At 43.1% G+C, this 13,379-nt stretch overlaps 1 pseudogene across 1 annotated transcript; it reads left to right on the plus strand.

The window, feature by feature from the left end:
• Positions 1 to 8,425: 8,425 nt before the first annotated feature.
• On the plus strand, positions 8,426 to 9,729 carry LOC311159310 (peptidyl-prolyl cis-trans isomerase-like 4; annotated as a pseudogene). The gene has a single exon. The product of its transcript is annotated as a peptidyl-prolyl cis-trans isomerase-like 4 (transcript).
• The last annotated feature ends 3,650 nt before the right edge of the window (positions 9,730 to 13,379 follow it).

Below are 13,379 nucleotides of genomic sequence, written 5' to 3' on the forward strand. Positions count from 1 at the left end.
TTGTGCTCTGGCACTGAGCATCAGTCACCTGGGCAGGAGAAGGGCTCTGGAAGGGCTGCAGCTCCCGAGGTCAGGGCTGACACCAGCAGGACACAAGGGGAACAAGTGGGGCTGCTGCCCACGCCAAACCTGCTCTAAGAATAGACAGCCTCATCCTCTAGGCTTGTCAATCTGTCACCCAGAAAAAAAAAATAGAAAGGAAAATTAAAAGGTTATGATGTTATCGTCTCCAAAAATAGGATTTCAGTCATCCTGGAGAAGTGCTGTGCTGGGATATTTTCACTCAGGTTCTGCTGACATCTCCCAGCTGTCACCGGCACTGAGCCTCCTTCTGGGACTGCTAAAGGTCACCGAGCACCAGGGAGGTGGAGGGAGACCTCCACTTGGGTGACCACAGCAAAATGTTTTCAGGATTAATCTGAAGTAGAAAGAAATGAATCAGTTTGGCTGTGTTTCTCCTTACTGGTGCTGACAACACCCAGAGCAGCAGTGCCTTCTGCTCTTCAGCACTGCCTCAAGTCCACCAAAGACCAAAGGTTAGTTCTTAAAAAAGGAGCTGCTGCCTGAACCAGTAGCCTGGTTTTCTTATATTTCAGAGCTAACATAGAAAACAAAGGATCACAGCATGCAAGAGCAGAACAGACTAGTGGAAAACAGGCTAAGACTAAAAGGAAAACAACCAGCAAATCTCAAACATTACCTTTGAGAATGAAGAGAAACTCGTGACTGCCACTATCCATTTTACTTGGAAAGACAGGATTCAACTGAGACCATTGGAAGAAAATCCTCTGCTCAGAAAGCAAAGTGAGAGACTAATTCAGTTCCCAGGGCACAGCAGAGGGTGGCAGGGGCAGGAGTGACCCCTGAGGTGCCACACGACAGCCCGCCAGCTCCGAGGGCTCAGCCCTTCTGAGGGTCAAGCCTCTGGCACCGTGGCATTTGAGATTCAGTCTCTCTATAGATTAGGATTGATCTCCCCCGTCTCTGGATAAAAAAAATAAACAAACTGTAACCTTGAAATTGTCATCCAAACCTGGAGTCCAGCCAAAAGAGCAGAGACAAAATCCCCTTGAGAAGCAGAACAGCAACCCCAGAGGTCACTATCGATGCGTCAAACACAAACAGTGGATTTTGATACTGCAAGGACTTAAGTAATTTCATTTTTACTCAAAAACTAAAAGTGTAATCGTATTTTTTTTTCCCCTGAAATGCAGAATTGCATCTGTTTCCATGCAAACACAGACACTCAGAGGATACCTTAAATATTCTCTTGGAACTGAACATGCATGTTTGAAAGCAGAGCAGTTATAGAGCACAACATTCTCCTCCGTGCAAGAGGACGGTGCTGTACTGCCCTCTTTGTTGTTTTGGAGAACAGAGGGAGTTACCAGCAGCTTCAAAGCTGTAAGGAGGGAGCAAAGCAAATCTGAGCTAGGAATGGCTCCAGTTAACTCCCCAGAAGGAGGGATTGCAACAGGGCAAGCTTTTATGGGCCACTGCTAAACCAAGGGATTTGTTGTGTTGTTTTGGGATTTTTTTTTTTTTTGCTTCAAATGAATAAAGGACTCAGGCATGTTGTAGGCTCTGTTTCAGATTCACTGAAAGTGAGGAGAGCAAAGCCCACATGAATGACATTTCAACTGTTTGTGCTTCAATGTAGCTCATGGCAATGTGTGCATCCCTTTTCATTACTTTTAATGGGGCAACACCCAGCAGCCCCAGCTGCACAGAAAAACACACCTTCAGTTCCCAGTGGTTACCCCAGTCTGAAACTCCAGACATTTGAAATTTGTTCCTGCAGAATATCAGTCTAAAAACAACAACAACAACAACCAAACAATGACAAAAAACACCCATATTCAAAATTCCCCCCAAAACCCCCCAGGAAAGCACATGGATAACCATGCAATGGTACATGCTATATATAAAATAGCTGCAAAAAAGCAGAGTAGAAGGCCCTTAAAGATTCAGCTCTATGTAAACAGGAATAAAAGAGAGGCAAGCCAGTGTTTTGAAGGGAGGTGGAGGAAATGTGATTTCTCTGTCCCTGACTGTGTTGGTTACACTGTGCACAACCAGGAATGCGTTTTATTATCTAATATTTATCACTTTTGACGGTCACAGGTGTTCCTACTTCAAAAAGATTTTAGCAAATGCCCCTAACTGTGTGACATCTGGATACTGTCATCACTGTAACAAGAGGTAACTTTTGCCACTAGGCTCTGCTCTGGCAGATGTGGTTTTAGTGCCACTGTTCATTTCCTTCCCTGTTAAAATGCAAAGCATTAGCTTTTACTTACAAACAGACATAGCCTGTTCTAGTCTACAACGTGAAGTCAGATCCTTTTGTACTCTTAGTCCACCAAAAAACACATTCAATAGAAAAATGTTTCACTTGCTAGGACACTGTGTTAGATTCTTGAGTAATTTAAATCAAAGACAATGAAATTGTTATGATAATGGAATCCATCCCCACCCTCACAGGGAGGAAATCCTTCCCAAAATCCAACATAACCCTGGCCTCTGGCAGTGGGAGCCATTCCCCCTTGTCCTGGCACTCCATCCCTTGTCAATTGTCTCTCCATCTTTCCTGTAGGTTCTTCAAGGACTACAATTAAGAAGTCACCTATTCTCCAGGCTGAATTGACGCTTTTTGTTAAATATTTTTAGTATGTTCTTCGTGTTGTGAAGAATATTTAATAAAAATAAATATTTTAAAAGAGAGAAAAAACACACAGGAAGGAAATGGAAAGTTTTCTGTAAACCTGCAGAGGGAAAAAGATGCTTTGAAGTAAGCTGCTAAGCTTGAAACAATTTGCACGAAATATTTTTCACAAAAGCCTTCAAAAAAATTAAAATCTTTGGAAACCTATTGTTCTTGGAGTAGCTGAGTAAAATTAACCTATTGGTAAATGCCAAAGATTATCAGTTCCATTCAGCTGCTCAGGCACTCAGCAGGGCCAGGGGAGCCATGCCCTGGGGACCAAGTGTCTTTTTATCTCTTGCAAAATAAGACAAAACTGCACAAACAGAATCTAAAATCCTACAGCAAAAAAAACAATTATTTGAGCTGGATGAGTGTCACGTTGGGAGCAGGGCTGTGGGTTACTATTAACTGCAGAAAGAGACAAGAGAATCAACAAGTTCATGATTGTGCAACCCACCACAGATCTCAACAATCCAGCCTGAGTAAAGAACAAGAGTATTTTGAATGCAGAGGAAAATTATAGGGCATTTAATGAAGCAAATTGCTACAGTTTGTGTAATACTGAAGATGGACATGAACTTGCACATTTTTTTAAAGTGTGAACATCAAGAATGCAAAGAAATACCAGAGGTCTAGGAAAATTCCAGTTTTATGTAGGGTATTAATACCAATCTGTGTCAGATTAGACAACCTGTGGTGACACAGATAGAAATTCCATTCTCTGATCCGAGGGGTTTTTTGCATATTAAATGATAGAAAGCATTCTACACCTATGCCCAATTCTGCAGGAAATTAAAGCCTATGATTATCACTTGTCTAACAGCATCAATGTAATAAATTAAAGGCTTTGAATAATGGCCAGCAGGCTTCTCAGCCATATTTCAAACTTTTAGAAAATAATCCATTTTTGGCAGATCATCTGACAAGTTCACAACTTTAGATCAAGGCTTATATTATGTGTCATCAGTATTCTTTTGTTCATCTCATACCTATCAATTTTTGTTCATCAAAACCCAGGGCTGTTTAAAACATGGAAGAAATTTGGCATGTTATGTGGGTCATTTATGGAAATCAAGAACATGATTTAACATTAATATACATAAAAATGACTAAAAATTATGCACCACAAATCTAAATTGGTTTGTGGCTTTTTAAACTCCATTGTATAATACAAAGCATTTTTTCTGTGAGGGACAGAAAAATTCAGGTGGGAAAAAAATAATTACCAGATAGAAATCTTGGCTTAGTTAAAGCTATGTCATATATTAATGTTATTCTCAACACAGCAGGACGTTGGTAAATAAGATTTACAGCTCTGAATGTTAATTTTTAAAAGAAAAAACTAGCACCTCTCCTTCAAATGCAAACTAACTCCCATGGGTTTGTGAATTCAGGTAAAATTTACTGCAGAGCTATAGCACCACCACATAGGGGATGATCCTTGCTTTTAAAGAGGAGGAAGCAAAGAATAGGAGAGACAGTTGCTTTCATTATCTGTGAACAGCTGAAAAGAAGAAATTTGGAAAATAAATGTCTTCCACAGGAATTGGAATCTCAGAATCTCAGAATGGTTTGGAAGAGACCATCCCACCCAGCCATGGCAGGGACACCTCCCACTGTCCCAGGTGCTCCCAGCCCCAGTGTCCAGCCTGGCCTTGGGCACTGCCAGGGATCCAGGGGCAGCCCCAGCTGCTCTGGGCACCCTGTGCCAGGGCTGCCCACCCTGCCAGGGAACAATTCCTCATGGCCAAGATCCCACCCAGCCCTGTTCTCTTCTCCCCAGGGCTGCCCTCAATTACCTCTCCACTCCACCTGTAGATGTGCCTTTGATATTTGCTACAGAAAATATCAGAGTTTCCCCATTTTGTGATCCAGTTGGTTCTAGACTGGAGTGAGAATGGAACTTGTGAAAAAAATGCACACCCAGAGCCCAGGCCTGACTGCCTGACAGGGTATGGAGTAGCCAAGATGTTCCTAATCCTAAGGTTTTAGTGCTGTCCTGTCTTCTACTGATTTATCACAACTATTTTTGAAGTTATTTTATTCCCTGGCTAATACTTATGTGCAACAATGAACCAGCACAAACTGAACACAAATTACAGGCTCCTCCCAGCCCACAGTCAGGTGAGATTTCTGCATTTATGAAGATTTTTAAAGAGAGTTGAACTCGGACACAAGAATTAGACACAATTCCTGGTATATCATACTAGGAATAGTGGCCTAGCATTTGTTCTGTTTCCTCATTTCATCCTCTCAAAACCACAGCTAATTTGTCCCCTTGATTTTCTTCTCCTTTCTGCCTTTGTATTTGGCTCTCTGGAACATGAAAAAGCTTTGAGTAGGAATGGGGGTTGACAAAAACCACCAAAAAAAAAAAAAATCAATCCATGAGCTCAATATATTCAGGAGAGTGTTTTAGTCCTGTGTGATTGCTCCTTCCAGGCTTCCACAGCACATCCATCTCATCAATCTCCTACAGCCACGTACTCCTCATGTGGAACCTGCTCAAAAGTGTTTTTCTTTTGCATCACCACCACAAAGGAAACCTCCACAACAAAAATAACACTGTATGAAGGTACCATCAAATAGGTTCAAACACTTCACTGGGGGGAGCACACCCAGGGAGCTGCAGACCATGTTCCAGCACTGGGAGCTGTGTCAGCACCAGCAGCAAACCCAAAGCTCTCACCTGCCGCAGTTCTCCAGCTGAACATTCCCTGACTGCTCGCTGCATAGCCAAGCACAGCTGGAGAGCAACGAGGCTGGTGAGGGGCTTGGAACACAAGCCATATGAGGAACGACTGAGAGAGCTGGGGCTGTTTAGCCTGGAGAAAAGGAGACTCAGAGGTGACCTTATCACTCTCTTCAACTTCCTGAAGGGTGGCTGTGGTAAGCTGGGGGTCAGTCTCTTTCTCCAGGCAACAACAGACAGAACAAGAGGACACAGTCTCAAGCTGCGCCAAGGGAGATACAGGCTAGAATTAAGGAGGAAGTTTTTCACAGAAAGAGTGGTCAAATACTGGAATCATCTGCCCACGGAGGTGGTGGAGTCACCATCCCTGGATGTGTTCAAAAAAAGACTGGATGTGGCACTTGGTGCCATGATCTAGTTGAGGTGCTAGAACATGGGTTGGACTCGATGATCTTAAAGGTCCCTTCCAACCTAAAAATTCTGTGATTCTGTGATTCTGTGAAGATGAACTCCCCAGATTCCTCACATTCCAAATGTGGCTCTTCCCTCCACAGCCCTATTTCTCACACCCTGCCCAGGAGATCCCTCTGGGGTTTCACAGCCCCTGGTGCCATCTGCCCTGCTCGGCCCTGGTGCCTTCCCTCAGCGCTCGGCGCCACATTCCAGGAGTGGGAACGTCTGACTGCACCTCCCTCGCTGGAACTGGGGTCCAACAGCCGGGCCCATGGGGGGAAAGGAACAGCTGAGGTGCTGATGGAGATGCAGCCTGCCCTGCTGGCACCTGTGCCCTGCTGCTCTGAGGAAACGCCTCTGGTGTCAGCTGCACACTGTCCGGGCTGGCTGTTTGTCTGTCTGTGCCCAGACACGTGGGATGGTTCTGTTCGAGATCGGGCTCCAAAGGACGAGGCTGGACTCTCTGATTTTTGGTCTCCAAGGTTGTTTATTATTTCTTATCTACAAAGTTTTCTCTCTGCCCAGCTGGGATCGGACCAGCAAGGCAGCCAAAGGCACTCTGACCACCCACGGGGCAGCCGTGTCTTTTTATAGTAAAACCTACGTAAATCATATTTGCCTTTTATCCCCAATACCTTTCACCCTTGTTAACAAGTGCACCTTCACCAAGAACCTATCCACAAGTGCCTGCATCACACAGAAAATGGATGACAAGAAGAAGAAAGAAGAACCACGAGACAGGCCCAATTTCCTCCATCTTGTCCCCATAACCCCCTGTACCCAAACCTTAAAACCTGTGTTTCACCTTGCACATGTACTGTTTTTACACCATTCACACCCCAGTGATTCTCATATCCTCATATGCAGGTGGCACATCCCTAGAGGGATCAAAGTCAAGCCACCAAGTGCTTTTGGCAGCATTCCAGAACCTCTGAGCCCCCCAAGGGTTCTCTGGGTAGCTCTGGACACCCGGAGTGATGTGCTGAGTTCCCACACACATTTAGCTCAAACATTGTCCTCATCCAAAAAGGATCTCTGCTGTGGCAAGGCTTTGGTTTGTGGTGTAATTGCCAGGAAATTGAGGAGTGTTTGCTATAGCTGTTCCCTCAGTGCTGTCAGAGCAGCCCTGGGCTGGCTGGAGGCTCCGAGCCCCCTGCCCTGGGGTGACACCAGTGACAGCCAGCCTGTCACCACCAGGCTGTCACTGGCACTGATTTAACATCCATTTGTGCTGAGCAGGGTGACAAACACGTTTGGGAGCCAAGGTGTGCTGCTGCTGCTTCCCTGGCACTGTGGGCAGGCAGGACATTGGTCTCAGCCCCTCCGTGGTGGCACTCGGGGTGTGCCAGGGATGCCCAGCCAAGGGGCTCCCGCTGCCCCCAGCACGGTGCAGGGCTCAGCCAGGGCTGCTCCTCCCTTCCTGCTGCTCTCTCAACACTGAGCCCCTTTTCTGCCCCGTTGGACAGCACATCTCCCCTTTTCCTGGGCACCAGAGTGAGCCCACGGACACAGGGCTGAATTCAGACAAACTGTAGAGAAGTCTGGAGTCCTGCTGATGTCCAAATCAATGGCTTTGCCATTAACATCCCTGTGAGTGAAGTCAGCGCACTGAACTCGCTTTTACTGAAGGTGTATTTCCTCAACAAACTAAAAAAGTTAAGAAAAAACACGTGGCATAGTGAATCCACTCCTGTGGTGTGTGCCCTACCTGTTCTTCCTTAGCAAACATCTGTCTTTCAACATCTGTCTTTCAAAACAAGACATCAACAAATTCTACAATAACTCAGATTAAACAACACTCAAACTTGGTAGAAATTAATTTTGACAGAACAAAATGTACTTAATAGGACTCAGCCCTAAAAGGATAGCAAATTAATAGAATGTAGCTTAGCATTACTCAAAATCTAACAAAACTGGAGCTTAACTTTACAAAATTTTACCAACACTTAATTTGCATTAAATAAAAACATTACAGAACTGAAAATAAATCTCAATAAAATTGGAAGAGAACAGGAAATAGCTGAAAATGAAGAACAATTAAACTGGACATTGTCCAAAGTCAGTAACACTCAAACTTAACAGAGAGTAATTTAACAAAATCAACTGAAGAGAACTCAACCTTAATCAAATTAACAGAACATATCTTAGTATTACTCAAATCTGACAATATTGGACTTTACTTTGCTTAATCTTATTAACAATAAATCTGCAGACAATCTGTGAACAGAATTATTTTTCTGGAGGGATTAAAAGGGGTGTGACAAATCTGTTATAAGTTTATGTAATGTAGATTCAGGTATAACAAAAGATTAACAATTACTCACTGCAAACACTTTTAGATATATACATTTCTAGAGTTGTGGCAATAAAACAGGTGCATGATTAAAACAACTTCTTCTGCTTGAGCAGTAATATTTTTCCTCATCAGCTAATTATTGCTAAACTTTAAAGAACTGCTGCTGATAAAATTCAAGGTTATAGGACTTAGCTAAGAACTCAAAACTGATAATAATCAAATAATAATCAAATAATCTTGGGAGAAGGGGAGAGCCCCGGGCTGGGCGTGCGTGGCCATGGCAATGCTGCTGGAGACCATGGTGGGCAATCTGCACATGGAGGGGGCACCCCTGCACTTGTCTGAATTTCCTGAAGCTCTGCAAAGTCAAGGACTACAACTATTGTCTGATTTATAATGTACAGAGGGATTTGATTATAGAAACTGACCCCATGGGAACTGGCTGGAGCAGAGGGGAGTTCATATTTTGTTAAGTGTATGGCAATCAAGCCAGATTTTTTGAGGCAGAAAAGGTGTCCAGAATCAAGCACAAGAAGAAGGGAACTGTGTCAGTGGTGAACAATGGCAGTGATCAGCATGGATCACAGTTCCTCATTACCACAGGGGAAAATCTGGATTACCTTGATGGTGTACATACAGTATTTGGAGAAGTGACAGAAGGCATGGATGTACTGAAGACAATTAATGAAACCTTTGCAGATAAGGATTTTATCCCATGTCAAGATATCAGGATAAATCATACAGTAATTTCAGATGACCCCTTTGATGATCCACCTGCCTTGTGTGTTCCTGATCACTCACCAGATCCTACAAAGGAACAGCTCCACAGTACCAGAATAGGAGCAGATGAAGAAATTGATGACATGAAAGGACAGTGCAGATGAAATAGAAGAAGTTCACTCAGAAAAAGAAGCAAAAACTTGTGTCATTCTTCTAGAAATGGGAGACTTACCAGAGGTAGACCTCAAGGCAGAAAATGTGCTGTTTTTAAACTGAATCCTGTGACCACAGGTGAAGACCTAGAGACAATACTTTCACAATTTGGTCCCATTAAAAGAAGTGATCCAAGACTGGAAGACTGGTGAATCTCTTTGTTATGCTTTCATTGACTTTGAAAAGGAGGAAGAAAGTGAGAAAGCCTACAACAAAATGGACAATGTGCTGGTAGATGACAGACAGACACATGTGGATTTTAGCTAGTCTGCTGCAAAGACTGAACAGAAGGGAAAAGGTAGATGGAAGGAAATCTACCAAGGAAGATTTCAAGGACTATGAGAAAGAATGTGACAAATTTCGAGATTTACTCTGAGAACAAATGTAAAACCAAAGCGAGATGCCAAGTACAACCTTGTGCTGGGTGAAGATGTAGAAGAATCTCACACAAGTCAGTCACACTTGGCTAAAAAACAAAAGAAGAAAAAGCACCACCATGCTGAAGATGACGATAAGAGGACCAAAAAATCTAAGGATTCTGACCAAAAGCATGAAGAATGCTGTAGGGAGAGCACCAGGGGTGAGAAGAAAGAAACAGAACCACAGCCGTTGTCAGGAGAGAGATTACAAACAGACAAGTACAGATGAAGGACAAGGAAAAGACAGAGGGGAGCTAAAATAATAAATTTAATTTCCTTTAATAATTCTTTTACTGTCTACAGCACCCAAGTTTATGATTCACAATCAAGAGATGTTACTGTGCCTTTGCAAAATCTACAAAGTTTATTCTGAATCCACTACTGCTCTTTAAACATCTGATTTTCTGCTGCAGTACATAAAGCTCATTTCCTGCAACATGTGCCATATAAAAGATGGAGGAAAACCATAAATAATAAAACTACAGCTCTGTATTTTATCTTGCTCTGTAAAAGCAAAATGTGTTAGCAAGAACTAATCCTCCAGTCTGCTGCTCTGGCTCTCTTTTATCTAGTTTTTTGTTTAGGTTTTGTTGAAATCAACACCTTCTATCAGAGTAAGAATTCCTGTTTCATTTGTTTGCTCATTAGGAACAAGAAAGTGCATATTCCAGAAAGGCTTGATGTACAGATGAAGCTGTCAAGAGCAATGTGAATTCTAACAGAGTCGTTTCTCAAATGTGATAATTACTGTTTATTTTATAGGCTTACACATGACATCCCATTATTAAAGTAACTCCCACTTCAGCTTTTATTATTACCCACACTTTTCAATCTCTTATCGACCCCAAGCAAAACTGTATTTTTCTGCACAGCAACAACAAAAAGCTAACACTCAACGTTTACTTTACCAGGAATTATTCTCCAAGCTATTTCCACATTTTAAAAGGTGCCTCATTTGAAAATACCGATGGCTTCCATTAGGGATTGAAATTGCCCTTTAGAATAGACTGGATAAATCAAAGTGTGGGGAGAACCAGGAGGACTTTCAAAAGCATTTTGGAGCTAGTCCAGCTGAGCTCCCACACAGATCAATGAAGAGCTTAACATCACTTTCCAGGACAGGAGCAACAGGAAGGGAAAAGCCACTTTATGCAGAACTTCATGCCATGACCTTGGGTAATTATGGGGAAACCACAAACCTCCTAAAAATCTGTACCTGGTACATCTGGGCCACCCCACACAGTGTGGGAGCCCTGTGCTTCACAGGAGGTGATGGAAGGTGGTAACAGACCACCTCAGAAGGGTCACAAACCCTCCTAAGAAGGGCTTGGCAGCAGATCCTCTCCCCAGACATAGTTACTATCTCCTTTTTTCCATGAGTGTGAAGTGATGGGCTGTCACAATTTGGTTTAAACCATGCTTCTCCTGAATGAAATGTTACTTCCAAGTGGAAAAACCATAGCTGTCCCACCACCCACACAGGAAACACCAAAACTCTGCAAACCCTTGAGGTGCAGCTCCCTCTTTCCTATTCTTGTGTCACTATGGCAGAAGAGCAGGGGGGGGAAAAAAAAGCATCCAAAACCCAATAACCACAACACTAGGATGAATGTCTAGCAGGAAGAGAGAAAAAGGGAAAAAAGTGGAAATCCTGTAGATTAGGTGAGAAAGGAAGAATAATGAGGTGTCCTGTGCAGGGACAGGAGTTGTACTTGATGATCCTTGTGGGTCCCTTCCAACGCAGGATACTCTATGATTTTATGACAACCTGAAAGGAGCAGCAGTGGTTAGTTAATAAGAGGAGCAGATGACAGGCTGGATTGTGTCCAGTGGGAAGCAAGCAAGGAAAGAGTTAAAAAAAACAGAAAAGTCAAAGGAATCAGTGCAGAGACCACACCTGGACTTTGTCAAAAGGGAGAGGAGACCAGAGGGTCTTACAGACCTTGAGATCTCACATGGCTTGTGAAATAGGTGCTCTTTTCTCTTCCATGCATGGTAGCTTTTTGATTAGATATGCTTTCAGAGATGCAGTCTCAGAGTACATGAGAAATCATCACAATACAGTAAGTTTGGCAGCAAATGTAGGATTTCAGGGGATTTTCATTGAAAAACCTTAGAAAGCAGAGCTGACCAAAAACTACAGTGAAAGCAGCACATGTACAATGAACATGTACAGTGACCCTAGGATTTACCTGAAGGAGCTACAGAAAAGATGGAGAGAGGCTATTTGCAAGGGATGGAATACCAGGACAAGTGGGAATGGCTCCCCACTGCCAGAGGGCAGGGTTAGATGGGATATTGGGAAGGAATTGGGAAGGAATCACGCTCTACAACTTCCTTATCACTCTCTACAGCTCCCTGAAAGGTGCCTGTGCTCAGCTGGGCTGGGCTCTTTCTCCAGGCAGCACTGACACAACCAGAGCACACAGCCTCGAGCTGACCAAGAGAAATATAGGCTGGATATCAGGGAAGAGTTTTTTACAGAAAGGGTGAGAAAGTTCTGGAATGCTCTGCCCAGGGAGGTGGTGGAGTCCCCATCCCCGGGTGTGTTTGACAAAGCCTGGATGTGGCACTGGGTGCCAGGGTTCAGTTGAGATGTTTGAGCTGTGTTGGACTCCATGGACTTGAAGGTCTCTTCCAACCCAGTGATTCTGTGAATTCTGCGTGAATTGTTCCCTGGCAGGGTGGGCAGCCCTGGCACAGGGTGCCCAGAGCAGCTGGGGCTGCCCCTGGATCCCTGGCAGTGCCCAAGGCCAGGCTGGACACTGGGGCTGGGAGCACCTGGGACAGTGGGAGGTGTCCCTGCCATGGCAGGGGTGGCACTGGGTGATTTTTAAAGTCCCTTCCATCCCAAACCATTCTGAGATTCCATGATTCTATGATTCAGCCAGGCTTTGTCCTGACAAACCCTTCACTTCCTCATTGGTAGGTGATGGACCATTGGTGGTAGGACCCAGTGCTTTCCCCATCAAGCCACACATTCCCACACTGCTGCCATGCTCCTTCACAACTACAGCTTTGATAAATGTTCCATCATTTGGGGATGTTCAGATTTTCTCACTCTCCTGAAGAGAGGAACACTAATGAATATAAAAGATCTATGTGTGATTTATTAAAAAATAAATCCTGTAAAATTTTGCTGCATGGACATGTTCAGTTACCAGGACCAGGGAGATTCCCAGCATTCAGCACTGATGTTTTTTTGAATTCTCTGCTCCATTGTTATTCTTTCAGTCAGTTGTGCTGCTTTCCTTTTTCAGAAACTGAAAGTTTCTAGAATTTTTTTCTAGTATACTAGAATTTTTAACAATTTGTTTTTTCCTTTTCTTGGGTCTAAATTACTATAATTATACTCAATGTCTTTATTGCCATCTACCTTCCAGATGGCTCTGATGAAAAACGGAAAAGCTAATTTAATACAAAATAATAAAAATTACCAGTAGATCTCTTACTCTAAGTGACTGAAGGCTTCCACCCCCAAAATAATATGCAGCATACTCCAAACTAGCCAGCACATTCTGTGATATAGAAGAATGCAGAGATTTGTAAACCCTTAAGAAACACTTTTGATGTTGAGGTTTTTATATTCCTTTGATCAAAGATTAGTTGCTAAAAATGCAGCAAAAAGGATCACTTGATAATACACAAGAAAATTTAAGAACTAAAGTGGAAAAAAGCCTCTAAAACACCAAATTTATAAGCCACCACAGTTGAAATTGAGCCCAACTTTTAGGATGAACACATAGAAAACTAATCTATAATTTCACCTAAAACATTTCCTAAGTGATCTCTTTTATTCAACTGACTGGAATATGATAAACAGGCCTCAAATGAGCATTGGCATGTTCTATTCTGAATTTCATTATACCATTGAATGCT

The sequence above is a fragment of the Fringilla coelebs genome, assembly GCF_963513975.1.
Source record: "Fringilla coelebs genome assembly, chromosome: 14".
Taxonomy (NCBI): Eukaryota; Metazoa; Chordata; class Aves; order Passeriformes; family Fringillidae; genus Fringilla; species Fringilla coelebs.